At 45.5% G+C, this 13,071-nt stretch overlaps 1 protein-coding gene across 4 annotated transcripts in view; it reads right to left on the bottom strand.

Annotated features, from left to right (window-relative positions):
* The window catches only part of LOC144504532 (AT-rich interactive domain-containing protein 1B-like), a 602,681-nt gene that overhangs the window by 220,391 nt on the left and 369,219 nt on the right, over window positions 1–13,071 (bottom strand). The window lies entirely within an intron of this gene.

Raw genomic sequence — 13,071 nt, 5'->3', positions numbered from 1 at the left:
TGTGTATTGTCTCCAGACAGGACAGCCAGTGAGATTCTGCAAGTCCAGGAGGCAAGCTGTGGGGGTTACTGATAGTGTGACATAAACCCAAGATCCCGGTTTAGGCCGTCCTCACGTATGCGGAACTTGGCTATCAGTTTCTGCTCAGCAACTCTGCGCTGTCGTGTGTCGTGAAGGCCGCCTTGGAGAACGCTTACCCGAAGATCAGAGACTGAATGCCCGTGACCGCTGAAGTGCTCCCCCACAGGAAGAGAACAGTCTTGCCTGGTGATTGTCGAGCGGTGTTCATTCATCCGTTGTCGTAGCGTCTGCATGGTTTCCCCAATGTACCATGCCTCGGGACATCCTTTCCTGCAGCGTATCAGGTAGACAATGTTGGCTGAGTTGCAAGAGTAGGTACCATGTACCTGGTAGATGGTGTTCTCACATGAGATGATGGCATCCGTGTCGATGATCCGGCACGTCTTGCAGAGGTTGCTGTGGCAGGGTTGTGTGGTGTCGTGGTCACTGTTCTCCTCAAGGCTGGGTAGTTTGCTGCGGACAATGGTCTGTTTGAGGTTGTGCGGTTGTTTGAAGGCAAGAAGTGGGGGTGTGGGGATGGCCTTGGCGAGATGTTCGTCTTCATCAATGACATGTTGAAGGCTCCGGAGAAGATGCCGTAGCTTCTCCGCTCCGGGGAAGTACTGGACGATGAAGGGTACTCTGTCCACCGTGTCCCGTGTTTGTCTTCTGAGGAGGTCGGTGTGGTTTTTCGCTGTGGCGCGTCGGAACTGTTGATCGATGAGTCGAGCGCCATATCCTGTTCTTATGACGGCATCTTTCAGCGTCTGGAGGTGTCTGTTGCGATCCTCCTCATCCGAGCAGATCCTGTGTATACGGAGGGCTTGTCCGTAGGGGATGGCTTCTTTTACGTGTTTAGGGTGGAAGCTGGAGAAGTGGAGCATCGTGAGGTTATCCGTGGGCTTGCGTTACAGTGAGGTGCTGAGGTGACCGTCCTTAATGGAGATACATTAAGGACGGTCACCTCAGCACCTCACTGTACCGCAAGCCCACGGATAACCTCACGATGCTCCACTTCTCCAGCTTCCACCCTAAACACGTTAAAGAAGCCATCCCCTATGGACAAGCCCTCCGTATACACAGGATCTGCTCGGATGAGGAGGATCGCAACAGACACCTCCAGACGCTGAAAGATGCCCCCATAAGAACAGGATATGGCGCTCGACTCATCGATCGACAGTTCCGACGCGCCACTGCGAAAAACCGCACTGACCTCCTCAGAAGACAAACACGGGACACGGTGGACAGAGTACCCTTCGTCGTCCAGTACTTCCCCGGAGCGGAGAAGCTACGGCATCTCCTCCAGAGCCTTCAACATGTCATTGATGAAGACGAACATCTCGCCAAGGCCATCCCCACACCCCCACTTCTTGCCTTCAAACAACCGCACAACCTCAAACAGACCATTGTCCGCAGCAAACTACCCAGCCTTGAGGAGAACAGTGACCACGACACCACACAACCCTGCCACAGCAACCTCTGCAAGACGTGCCGGATCATCGACACGGATGCCATCATCTCATGTGAGAACACCATCTACCAGGTACATGGTACCTACTCTTGCAACTCAGCCAACATTGTCTACCTGATACGCTGCAGGAAAGGATGTCCCGAGGCATAGCACATTGGGGAAACCATGCAGACGCTACGACAACGGATGAATGAACACCACTCGACAATCACCAGGCAAGACTGTTCTCTTCCTGTGGGGGAGCACTTCAGCGGTCACGGGCATTCAACCTCTGATCTTCGGGTAAGCGTTATCCAAGGCGGCCTTCACGACACACGACAGCGCAGAGTTGCTGAGCAGAAACTGATAGCCAAGTTCCGCACACATGAGGACGGCCTAAACTGGGATGTTGGCTTTATGTCACACTATCAGTAACCCCCACAGCTTGCCTCCTGGACTTGCAGAATCTCACTGGCTGTCCTGTCTGGAGACAATATACATCTCTTTAACCTGTGCTTAATGCTCCCTCCACTCACATTGTCTGTATCTTTAAGACCTGGTTGGCTGTAGAGATTTGCATTCAAATCTGTATTCTGTAACTTGATTTTGTGTCTCTGTGCCCTGTTTGAGAGCAGATTTCCACTCTATCTGACGAAGGAGCAGCGCTCCGAAAGCTAATGGCATTTGCTACCAAATAAACCTGTTGGACTTTAACCTGGTGTTGTTAAAACTCTTACAGGTTAACAAGACCATAATAAAACAAACAAAACACTCAGGTTTATTCCTAGAAGGGTAAAATGGAAAAATAAATAAGTTATGCTAAACTCGTATCAAACCTCAGCTAGACCACACCTGGCGTACTGTGAACAATTATGGTCACTATATTAAAAAACAGATATGGAGACATTGGAAAGAGTGCAAATTAATGACAAAGATGAATGCAGAAAAGCAGGAATGTGCCTGTCAGGTTAGAATGAACAGGCTAGGTCTCTTTCAACTTGAAAGGAGAAGGCTGAAGGGTGACTTAAAGGAGGTCTTTAAAATTCTGAAAGATTTTGATAGAGTAGACACACAGAGAACATTTCCACTTGCAAGGGAGGGCCAAAACTAGAGGCCATCAATATAAGATAGTACCCAAGAAATCCAAAAGGGAACTCAGAAGAATCTTTACTGAAGGAGTGGTAGGAATATGGAACTCACTACCATAAGTACTGGCCCAACATTCAGCACCAATGGCCATAAGTTCTAAAATTTCCTCCCTAAACGTCTTGGGCTCTCTTTCCTCTATTAAGTCATTTTTTTCAAATTTACCACTTAGACCAAACTTTTGGTCATCTGTCTTAATGTTTGCTTTTATTAATGCATTTACAGGATGTGGAGAGGCCATTCCCATCTCTAACTGTCCTCAAAGATGATGGTAAACAGCCTTCTTGAAATGCTGCAGACAATGTTGCGTAGGTACACCCACAGCGCTGTTATGGAGCGACAGTGAAAGAATGGCGATATATTCCCAAGTTGGGATGGTGAGTGGCTTTGTGGAGAACTCCCAGGTAGTCTGCTGCCCTTGTCCTTTGAGGTGATGTCTAAGGAGCCTTGGTTTCTATAGTGCATCTTGTAGATGGTACATGGCTGCCACTGTGCATCAGTGGTGGTGGGATACCAATCAAGCAGGCTGCTTTGTCTTGAATTGCATCAAGCTTCTTTAGTGTTGTTGGAACTGCACTCTTCCAGGCAAGTGGAGAGTATTCCATCACAGTGCAAACGTATGCCTTGTAGATGACGGACAGGCTTTGGGAATCAGCTGAGCTAATCACTGCAGGATTCCTAGCTTTTGACCTGCTCCCGTAGCCACAGTATTTACGTGGCTAGTCCAATTCAGTTTCTGGTCAATGGTAACCCCCAGGATGTTGAAGGTGGGAAATTCAGCAAAGGTAATGCCATTGAATGTCAAGGGGCAATGGTTAGATTCTCTCTGGTTATAGTAGTCATTGCCTGGTGCTTGTGTGGAGAGAATGTTACTTGCCACATGTCAGACCAAACCTGGATATTATCAGATCTTGCTGTATTTGGACAAGGACTGCTTCAGTATCTGAGGAGTGCAGGATGATTCTGAACATTGTACAATCATCAGCAAACATTCCTCCTTCTGACTTTATGATTGAAGAAAGTCATTAATGAAGCAGCTGAAGGATGCTACCTTGTGGAGCAGTGATGTCCTGAAACTGAGATGCTTGACCTCCAACAACCATAACCATCTTCCTTCAGCAGATTTTCCCCTAATTCTCAGTGACTCAGGTTTTTCTATGGCTCCATGAAGTCATACTTGGTCAACCATACTTGGGCGGCACGGTAGCACAATGGTTAGCACTGCTGCTTCACAGCTCCAGGGACCTGGGTTCAATTCCCGGCTTGGGTCACTGTCTGTGTGGAGTTTGCACATTCTTCTCGTGTCTGCGTGGGTTTTCTCCAGGTGCTCCTGTTTCCTCCCACAGTCCAAAGATGTGCGGGTTAGGTTGATTGGCTATGCTAAAATTACCCCTTAGTGTCCTGAGATGCGTAGGTTAGAGGGATTAGCGGGTAAATATGTAGGGATATGGGGGTAGGGCCTGGGTGGGATTGTAGTCAGTGCAGACTCGATGGGTCAAATGGCCTCTTTCTGCACTGTAGGGTTTCTATGATTCTATGAAATGCTGCCTTGATGTCAGGGGCAATCATTCTCACCTCACCTCTGGAGTTCCGTTCTTTTGTCCATGTTTGACCTAAGGCTGTAATGAAGTCAGCAACTGAGTGACCCTGGTGGAATCCAAAATGAGCATCAATGAGCTGGTTATTGCTAAGCAAGTGCTGCTTGATAGCATTGTTGATGACCCTTTCCATCACTTTACAGATGATCATGTGTAAATTGAAGGGACCGTAATTGACTGGGTCAGATTTGTCCTGCTTTTTGTGTACAGGCCATACCTGGGCAGTTTTTCACATTGCTGGGCAGATGCTAATATTGTAGCTGTTCTGGACCAGCTTAGCTAAGGCGCTTGGCAAGTTCTGGAGCAAATATCTTCAGTACAACTGCCGGACTATTGTCATGGCCCATAGCCTTTGCAGTATCCAGTGCCTTCAGCCATTTCTTGATAATATATGGAGTAAATCGAATTGGCAGAAGACTGACATCTGTGATGCTGGGGACTTCTGGAGGAGGCTTAGATGGTGATAGGAAGGAATAACAAGACCAGAGAACATGGATGATCAGAGATATTCAGGATACGATGAGAAGGAAAAGAAAGGCTTTGAGCAAGTACAAGAGTGGCAAATCGGAGGAGGCATTAGTGAAGTACAGGGAGGAGCTTGAGAAAGCAATTCGTAAAGCAAAGAGTGGATATGAGAAAGTGGGGGAAATCCCATGATATTCTATAAGTATATCAATGGGAAGAGGATAACTAAATTGTATCACCTCACATTTTTCAGAGTTAAATTCCATCTGCTACTTATCTGCCCATTTGGCCATCCCATCTGTATTTTCTTGCAGTGCAAGACACTCAATCTCGCCGTTAACCCCCCCCCACCCATCTTTGTGTCATCCGCAAACTTACTAATTCTACCCCCCACATAGTCACCTATGTCATTTATATAAATGGTGAATAATAGGGGACCCTGCACAGATCCCTGTGGTATGCCATTGGCTATTGGTTTCCAGTCACTAAAACAGCTTTCCGCCATCACTCTCTGTCTCCTACAATTGAATCAGTTTTGAATGCACTTTATTAAATTATCCTGTATCCCATGTGCATTTGCCTTCTTTATAATCCCATGTGGGATCTTGTCAAAGGCTTTGCTGAAATCCATATAAACGACATCACTGCACCACCCTCATCAACACACCTGGTTACTTCCTCAAAAAATTCAATCTCCTACCGATACTGTTGTGGACAGATGCATCTGTGATAGGCAGGTTGTTGAGGATGAGGTCAAGTATATTTTTCCCCCTTATTGGTTCTCTCACCACCTGCCACAGTGCCAGCCCAGCAGTTATGACCTTTAGGGTTCAGTGGGCTTGATCAGTAGTGGTATGACCGAGCCACTCTTGGTGATGGGCACTAACATCCCCCGCCTAGAGTACATTCTGCACCCTTGCCACCCTCAGTCCATCCTCCAAGTGGTGTTCCATATATAGGAGTAATGATTGATCAGCCGAGGGAGGGGTGGTATGTGATAATCAAGGGTCTCCTTGCCTATATTTGATCCGATGTCATGAGACTTCATGGGGTCTGAGTCAATGTTGAGGACTCCCTCTATATACCACTGTGCTGCCACCCCTGCTGGGACTGTTCTGCCGGTGGGACAGGACACACCTGATTCTGAATATGACTATGTCAGGCTGTTGCTTGGTTAGTGTATGAGACAACTCTCCCAATTTTTGCACAAACCCCCAGATGTTAGTAAGAAGGACTTTGCATTGTCGACAGGGCTGAGTTTGACGTTGTTGTTTCCATTGCCTTAGTCAATATTGTGTCATCTATCTGGTTTCATTTTTTATGATTGATGTTTTAATAGTTTGATACAACTGAGTGACTTGCTCGGCCATTTCAAAGGGCATTTAAGCGTCAACCACATTTTTGTGGCTCTGGAGTTACATGTAGGCCAGGTAATAATGGCAGATTTTCTTCCCTAAAGGAGATTAGTGACAGTGGTTTCATGGTCATTAGACTTTTTTTTATTGAATTCAAATTCCACCATCGGCTGTGATGGGTTTCGAATCTGGCCCCCAGAGCATTACCCTGGGTCTCTGGATTACTAGTCCAGTCATAACACCATTACGCCACTACCTTATGGCACAGTGATATATTTTGCTTTTTAATGCCCTGTGGAATGCCTTGGAATATTTTACTATATTAAGAACACTATTAAGAAACACAAGTTGTAATTCTCAATGTTGCAATACAAATCACTCTTACTTGGAAAAAGACTGAACAATGAAACAAGGATCTTGGATGTGCACTGGAGGCCTTGGTGGTGGGGATGGAAAGGAGGAGAGAAATGATGTATTTAGCCAGAAGGACCTTAAGAAGTGCTGAGAAGGCAGTGGGAGCAGATAGCTGCAGCAGTCAATGCCATGAGTCAGGCTCAGATGATGTAGATGCACTGCCACAACCTCACACAAGGGATCAAGATCAATGAATGCAGCTTCAATTTCAAGGGTAGTATGATGCTAGCTTGCTTCAGGGTGAGGTCACATACAAGTTCTGCTGCAAATTCAGGTGAACACTCCAATGGGATGGTCTACTGAAGGAAGCTGATGAGTATGAAATGTTTAGTGCACTTTCAGCATGGAAGTAGTGACCAACTCTACTTGCACATTTGTAGACCCAACCATGATGCAGAATCAGAAGGCTCAGTTTTCATTGCAGCACAACTTGAAGTTACCTAATGCCTAGATGCTGCAGTGGAAACACATGACTGAACATATATTCATCAACTGGAAGAACTGTCCTTCTCTGCCTCTTTCCCTCCATCCACCAGTGCGATTTAAAGGGATCAACTAATTACAGTTTAGCTGCTGATTGTTTTCTGGCTGCTGTATCAATTGGACAAATGTTTGGTTGTTTCTAGAGTTCTCTGAAGTTACTAAAGTCTATAGGAGGTGGTGTGACAGGTACTGATGGAGTTTGTCCTGACTTGAAGGCTTTTGCACAAGCCAACTGCTCCCAGATGTAGATGCAGTCGTAGAAATTAGAGTTAGGGTTAGAGAATGCGCAGAGACCACACAAGGAAGGGACGACAAAACCATAGAATCCTTACAGTGCAGAAGGAGGCCATTCAGCCTGCCCTGACCCTCCAAAACAACATCTTTACCCAGGCCGATCCTTCCCGTCCTATTCCTGTACCTCCACACATTTACCATGGCTAATCCATCGAACATACATATCTTTGGACTGTGAGAAGAAACCGGAACCTGGAGGAAACCCATGGAGACACGGGGAGAACATTCAAAATCCACACAGACAGACAGTCACCCAAGCTTGAATTGAACTTAGGTCCTTGGCTTTGAGGCAGCAATGCTAAACACTGTCACGTGCTGCCCAACATCAGCATAGAAAGAGCCAGCGCATAAAAACTGATGATTATGGTCAAATCATGACTGCAAATGCAGTCCTCACCCTGCTCTGAGGTTACAGGTGTGACTGTAGTAGGTGGCAGTTTCAGTTAGGCTGACAGCTCAAACACTGCTCCTCGCTGGCAGTTAAGTAGAATAGTTCTCTGAACGTCCAGGGTAGATGGAGGGGGTAAGGAGGTAGAGAGGGATAGTCTTCTTGCTGCTGAATATGTGTTCAGTCATGTGGGATTAAGACAGGGCATTAGGTGAAGCACTGAGCTCTGGAAGAGACCTGGTATCAAATCTGCTTTGCAGACTAACTGACTTCACGCTCTGCCGATTCTATATACTTCTAGTCGATGCTTTTCTGCACGTGTCATCCAGTGTGACTTGAACCAGAAGTGTGTGTGTGCACCACTGATGTCATTTTGGAACTCTTTAAGAGCACTCTTAACACCCAAAAAAACAGGTGCTACAAATCCACCATTTGCACCTTAAGGCATTTTATATTGTTTAAATGCCTCGTGGTGTGGAAACAAAGTGGTAGAATAGTTAAACACTGGTCTAAGATGAGTGTTCGATTTCAGTATAGCTGAATGTCTGCAGGCAAAGGACCCAAATGCAGTCTCCATAAAAATATCATCAGGAGATAAAGGAAGTCAAAAATTTCAGAACTGCAATGACTGCAATGTCCAAACAATTCAGTCTTTGCATTCTATTGGTTTAAGGGTCTTTAAGCATATTTCATTCTCAACCATGGAAATATTACATTAGTAGCACCAAATAACATGCATCTAAGTTTAGAATCATAGAATCCCTACAGTACAGAAAGAGGCCATTCAGCCCATCGAGTCTGCACCGACCACAATCCCATCCAGGCCCTACCCCCATATCCCTACATATTTTACCCACTAATCCCTCTAACCTACGCATCTCAGGACACTAAGGACATCTCAGGACACATTTGTTTAAAGACAGTGAATGTTTTCTTAAATAACAATGATCTCACAGAAAAAACTGGGAATTTGATTGTAATGTTACCTAAAATAGAATCAGAAAGTGGTAGAAATACACATGTCCATCAGCATTTGTTTCACAGTAACTTCATTGCAGTGTGAATGCAAGCCTACTTGTGACTAATAGAAACGTAGAACATAGAAAAACAACAGCACAAAACAGGCCCTTCGGCCCCACAAGTTGTGCCGAACATATCCCTACTTTCTAGGCCTACCTATAACCCTCCATCCTATTAAGTCCCATGTACTCATCCAGGAGTCTCTTAAAAGACCCTATTGAGTTTGCCTCCACCACCACTGACGGCAGCCGATTCATAGATAATAATAAATAAACTTTTTTTTAAACTTTGCAATGGGAAAGGACAGGCAAATGTTTTATTGTATTTTGAGCATTTAATTTCTTTTTCAGATATTTAGAGTCATAGAGGTTTACAGCATGGAAACAGGTCCTTCGGCCCAACTTGTCCATGCCACCCCTTTTTTAACCCCTAAGCTAGTCCCTATTGCCCGCGTTTGGCCCATAAACCCATTTTACCTATGTAACTGTTTAAACGCTTTTTAAAAAGACAAGATTGTACCCGCCTCTACTACTACCTCTGGCAGCTTGTTCTAGACACTCACCACCCTCTGTGTGAAACAATTGCCCCTCTGGACCCTTTTGTATCTCGCCCCTCTCACCTTAAACCTATGCCCTCTAGTTTTAGACTCCCCTACCTTTGGGAAAAGTATTGACTATCTAGCTGATCTATGCCCCTCATTATTTTATAGACCTCTATAAGGTCATTCCTAAGCCTCCTACGCTCCAGAGAAAAAAGTCCCAGTCTATCCAGCCTCCCCTTAAAATTCAAACCATCAAGTCTCAGTAGCATCCTAGTAAATCTTTTCTGCACTCTTTCTAGTTTAATAATATCCTTTCTATAATAGGGTGACCAGAACTGTACACAGTATTCCAAGTGTGGCCTTACCAATGTCCTGTACAACTTCAACAAGACGTCCCAACTCCTGTATTCAATGTTCTGACCAATGAAATCAAGCATGCCGAATGCCTTCTTCACCACTCTGTCCATCTGTGATTCCACTTTCAAGGAGCTATGAGCCTGTACCCCCTAGATCTCTTTGTTCTGTAACTCTCCCCAACGTCCTACCATTAACTGAGTAAGTCGTGCCCTGGTTCGATCGACCAAGATGCATCACCTCGCATTTATCTAAATTAAACTCCATCTGCCATTCGTCAGCCTACTGGCCCAATTGATCAAGATCCCATTGCAATCCAAGATAACCTTCTTCACTGTCCAGTATGCTACTAACCTTGGTGTCATCCGCAAACTTACTCACCATGTCTCCTAAATTCTCATCCAAATCATTAATATAAATTACAAATAACAGTGGACCCAGCACCGATCCCTGAGGCACACCATTGGTCACAGATCTCCAGTTTGAAAAGCAACCCTTTACAATCACCCTCTGTCTTCTGTTATCAAGCCAATTTTGTATCCATTTGGCTACTGCACCCTGGATCCCGTGAGATTTAACCTTATGCAACAATCTACCATGTGGTACCTTGTCAAAGGCCTTGCTAAAGTCTATGTAGACAACATCGACTGCACTGCCCTCATCTATCTTCTCGATTACGGCTTCAAAAAACTCAATCAAATTTGAGACACATGATTTTCCACTCACAAAGCCATGCTGACTGTCCATAATTAGTACTTGCATCTCTAAATGCCTGCAGATCCTGTCTCTCAAAATACCTTCCAACAACTTACCCACTAAGGAATGTGAGGTTCACTGGCCTGTAGTTCCTAGACTTTTCCCTGCAGCCTTTCTTAAATAAAGGGGCAACATTTGCCACCCTCCAATCTTCAGGCACCTCACCTGTGACTATCGGTGATTCAAATATCTCTGCTAGGGGACCTGCAATTTCCTCCCTAGCCTCCCACAATGTCCTGGGATACACTTCATCAGGTCCTGGGGATTTATCGACCTTGATGCGCTTTAAGACTTCCAGCATCTCCTTCTCTGCTATATGTACACTCCTCAAGACATCACTATTTATTTCCCCAAGTTCCCTAATATCCATACTTTTCTCAACGGTGAATGCTGATGAGAAATATTCATTTAGGATCTGACCCATCTCTTGTGGATCCGCACAGAGATGACCTTGTTGAGCTTTAAGAGGCCCTACTCTCTCTCTTGTCACTCTTTTGCCCTTTATGAATTTGTAGAAGCTCTTTGGATTCTCCTTTGCCTTATCTGCCAAAACAATCTCGTGTCTCCTTTTTGCCCTCCTGATTTCTCTCTTAACTTTATTCCTACACCCTCTATATTCTTCAAGGGATCAATTTAATCCCAGCTGCCTATGCATGTCATGTGTCTCCTTCGCCTTCTTGACCAGGGCCTCAATATCCCGAGTCATCCAGGGTTCCCTACTTCTACCAGCCTTGCCCTTCACTCTAAGAGGAATGTGCTTACCCTGAACCTTGGTTAACACACTTATGAAAGCCTCCCAGTTACCAGACATCCCTTTGCCTTCCCACAGACTCCCCCAATTAACTTTTGAAAGTTTCTGCCTGATACCATCAAAATTGGCCTTGTCCCAATTTAGAATTTTAACTTTTGGGCCAGACCTATCATTCTCCATAGCTATCTTAAAACTAATGGAATTATGGTCACTGGTCCCAAAGTGATCCTAACACTTCTGTCACCTGCCCTTCCTTATTTCCCAAGAGGAGGTCAGGTTTTGCCCCCTCTCTAGTCGGGCCATCCACATACTGAATGAGAAATTCCTCCTGAACACACTCAACAAATTTCTCTCCATCCAACCCTCTAATACTATGGCTGTCCCTGTCAATGTTGGGAAAGTTAAAATCTCTGACTATTACCACCCTATTTTTCTTGGAGCTATCTGTAATCTCCTTAGATATGTGCTCTTCAATTTCTATTTGGGGGCCTATAGTACAACCCTATCAAAGTGATTTCCTCCTTCTTATTTCTCAGTTCAACCCATATAGACTCAATGGGCGAACCCTCGGATATATCCTCTCTCAGTACTGCTGTCATGTTTTCCTTAATCAAAAGTGCAACTTCCCCTCCTCTCTTACCTCTGTTCTATCTTTCCTATAGCATCTGTACCCTGGAACATTGAGCAGCCAGTCCTGTCCCTCGCTTAGCCATGTTTCAGTAATTGCTATAATATCCCAATCCCATGTACCCATCCATGCCCTGAGTTAATCTGCCTTGCCCGTCAGGCCTCTTGCATTGAAATAAATGCAGTTTAATCTGGACTTCTCTTGCTCTCTGTCTTGCTTTTGCCTGATCTATCTAGTACCAGGATTACTGACTCTGCCTTTACTACTTAATGTGCTCTCTTTAACTTCTGTGCTGTCCTCAACTTTCTCTTCTGTCTCCCTACTGCTTTGGGTCCCACCTCCCTGCCAAACTAGTGTAAACCCTCCCAAGTGGCTCGAGCAAATCTCCCCACCAGGATATTAGTCCCCCTCCAGTTCAGGTGTAACCCGTCCCTCTTGAACAGGTCAGCCCTTCCCCAGAAGAGATCCCAATTATCCAAAAATTAAATCCCAGCCCCCTGCACCAACTCTCAAGCCATGCATTCATCTGCCTAATCTTCCTATTCCTACTCTCACTAGCACGTGATACTGGTAGTTGCCCAGAAATTACTACCTTTGAGGTCCTGCACTTTAGCCTTCTGCCTAACTCTCTATATTCACACTTCAGGACCTCATCCCTTTTTCTACCTATGTCGTTGGTATCAATAACGATTTCTGGCTGCTCACCCTCCCCCTCATGAATGTCCTGCAACTGCTCAGAGACTTCCTTGACCCTGGCACCAGGGAGACAACACACCATCCTAGAGTCTCGATTGCGGCCACAGAAATGCCTGTCTGTGCCTCTAACTAGTGAGTCCCCTATTACTACTGCTCGCTTGCTCTTTGCCCGACCCTGCTCTACAGCACTACCAGGTGTGGTACCACAGGCCTGGCTGCTGCTGGTATCTTCCCCTAGTAGGATCCCCCTTAACAGTATCCAAAACGGTATACCTGTTTGAAAGGGGAATAGCCACAGGAGACTCCTGCACTACCTGCCTGCCTCTCCTGGCCATCATCCATCTACCTGACTGAACCTGTGGTGTGACAACCTCCCTGTAACTCGTGTCTATCACACTCTCTGCCTCCTGTACGCTCCGCAGCGTATCCATTTGCTGCTCCAACCGAACAATGCGGTCTGCGAGGAGCTGCAGCTGGACACACTTCTGGCAGACAAAGTTGTCAGGGAGACTAGATTGCTCCCTAATTTCCCACATCTGACAGAAGGACTAGGTTATCCATTTCTTTTATTTGTAATGTTAATTAGATCTTTTAAAATCATTCAGCCTACCAAAGGCAGAGTAAATGGCTAACATTAATGCCCTAGTTATTTAGGCTTAGCGCATTATGATT

Source organism: Mustelus asterias, chromosome 15 (genome assembly GCF_964213995.1).
Source record: "Mustelus asterias chromosome 15, sMusAst1.hap1.1, whole genome shotgun sequence".
In the NCBI taxonomy this organism is placed as follows: domain Eukaryota; kingdom Metazoa; phylum Chordata; class Chondrichthyes; order Carcharhiniformes; family Triakidae; genus Mustelus; species Mustelus asterias.
This window is presented reverse-complemented; position numbering and strand designations above follow the sequence as displayed.